Source organism: Gavialis gangeticus, unplaced genomic scaffold, assembly GCF_001723915.1.
Source record: "Gavialis gangeticus isolate Ggan-Ray unplaced genomic scaffold, GavGan_comp1, whole genome shotgun sequence".
NCBI classification, from domain to species: Eukaryota; Metazoa; Chordata; order Crocodylia; family Gavialidae; genus Gavialis; species Gavialis gangeticus.
The window spans coordinates 46,385,166-46,387,454 of record NW_017728992.1 but is presented as its reverse complement, the minus strand read 5'-3'; positions in this window follow the sequence as shown (position 1 = coordinate 46,387,454).

Genomic DNA, 2,289 nt, shown 5'->3' with positions numbered 1-2,289 from the left:
CCTACAGCAATGGTCTCCCAACTTTTGAAGTAGGAGATCACCTTACACATTTAAAAGCAACCCAAGATCTATTGTGTGCCATTTCCCACCCCCCACCCAGCACGTAAACCTGCAGAGAGAAAAGATGGGGGGAAGATGGAAGCAGAGGGGAAAAAAAATATATTTGGGGGCGCGCCTTCCCAGCAGGTAAGTCCCACCTGGCCAGGGCCCCATTCAACTTACCCCTGCTCTTGGCTCTCCAGCATTGTCCCTCACCACAGGGGCCTCAATCTAGACCCTGCCCCCTTCCTCCCCCATGGACTGACCGACTGGGCTGGGGCATGCGCATGCATCCACGTGGGCAGTCAGTTCCCCACCCCAGCCTTGGATTGACTCCAAGAGGCTTTGAGATCTACTGATGGATTGAGACCCACTAGTTGGTGACCATGGACCTACAGTGATCTGAAAAGGCAAAAATATTAACTGAAGTTTGGAAACTGACACTGGACATTGATCATGTATGATGAGGCACAAATAAGCCAGCAATAGGTGTTTATTCTCTCATAAAGTAAAATATTTGGCTGTAGAGCACAAGGCGAAGAAGGAGGAAGAAAATGGAAAAATCAGAAATCATGTCCTGATATGCTATTTTCTTTTTTTAACGTTTGAATAAGGGCAAAGGAAGGAAAGTTACCTACTGCTGTGGGTAACAAAGAAAGCAGGAAATACAGATTTAACTGTCAAAGGAACACACATGATAAAGCTTAACCAAGTTCACACACAAGAACAATATATATCTCATTTTCCCACCACTACTGCAAAAATATAGAGTCTAGTAAAAAGACTCCACATATCCAAAGAACTCAAATAGGAAGGGATTAAAAAAGTCAGACAGGAAATAAAATTCTGTAGGAGTGGAAGCAAAGGAATGCAGGATCAGAAGTCAAGAAAAGAATAAAGCATACCCTAGATTAAAAAAAAAGACCTATTCAATTGAATTTGTTAAGCAAAAAGAAGGTCAAGCACCATATTCTAACTCCATATTTGAAACATCTACAAATTCAAGGATATATTGACTCTGATTTAGCTTATAGTAAACCCAGGTGCTCTGTAGATCTTATGTTTAGCTGCTTTTGCATTTTGCTATACCCTCAAACTAAAATAAAGCTACTTCTAAGTACAGTACCTGTTTGCTGTTTTATATGGAGAATATAATACAGATTGAGATTCCAATCATACTTTAGTTTCAGAAATTTTCAGGTCAAGGATTTTGTTTTGGGCTCATGGCTACTATTCTCACAAAATAATCACACACGAGTAATGGGTGCCAGCAGAATAAGTTAGCCTGCACCTTCATCCAAATCTAAGTCTGAATAAAACCCACATTAGGGGGTTTTTGAAAAAATCTGTATGTTAATGGCATTTCCATCATGCCAGCTACCAAATTACAGGAATTAGGTTTTTCTTTCTTTTTTAATTGTTATCCATGCACTTCCTAGCTTTGACTGGAAGCAAAAGTGCTGAAATAGCATGAAAAAGCACTCCTTTTCTAAGTGCTTCCAATTCAGCCAGAAGCTGGATGTACTAGAAATCTTGCAAGAAAAAAAAATCTGTTCTCACCTTATTTCTAGCTGGATTCGTTTCAATTCAAGAAATACTTGCTGATAAATTTTGAGAAGTGTCTGTGTACTTGAGTATTGGATCTCCGGATCCTGGAAGTTCAACTGACACTAGAAATAGTAGAATATTTTAGTTTGAAACCAGAAGTGTGGGAACCAGTACACAACTGGTGATAGGAGTTAGATAGTGTCCTTTCATAGGTCATCCATCTCTCAACTCTGTGCTCCACAAGTGCAATTTCATATTGGACCACTACTGTATTGGTGTCAAATCTTTCTCCTTTATGTCTGTGACAAAATTTGTATTGATTCTGATGTAAAAATATTGGTTTCAGCTGCATTCCATATCATTTTAGTTGGGATTTTCAAAAGTAGTGATCACTGGCTTAGCTCTGCTCCTGCTGGTTTCACTGAGGCTGCTTCTGAAAATCCCACACTGACAGTTAATGCATAAAAGAATTAAGAGGATAAAAGTTAATAAACAGTATTTCAGCTTTAGATTCTCTGAGCTGCAGAAGGTTTTTCTATAGAATTGGAAAATTGGACAGAAGACTAAAGGTTTACAAGGAAACATTGTATGGCTGATGCTTTGGAAAAAGAGCACCCAGCACACAGACCTCTCTCTATTGTCACATCCAACTATCTCAAAGTCTTGCAGATTCTTTCTGCCTGGTATCCCTATAAGGCTTTC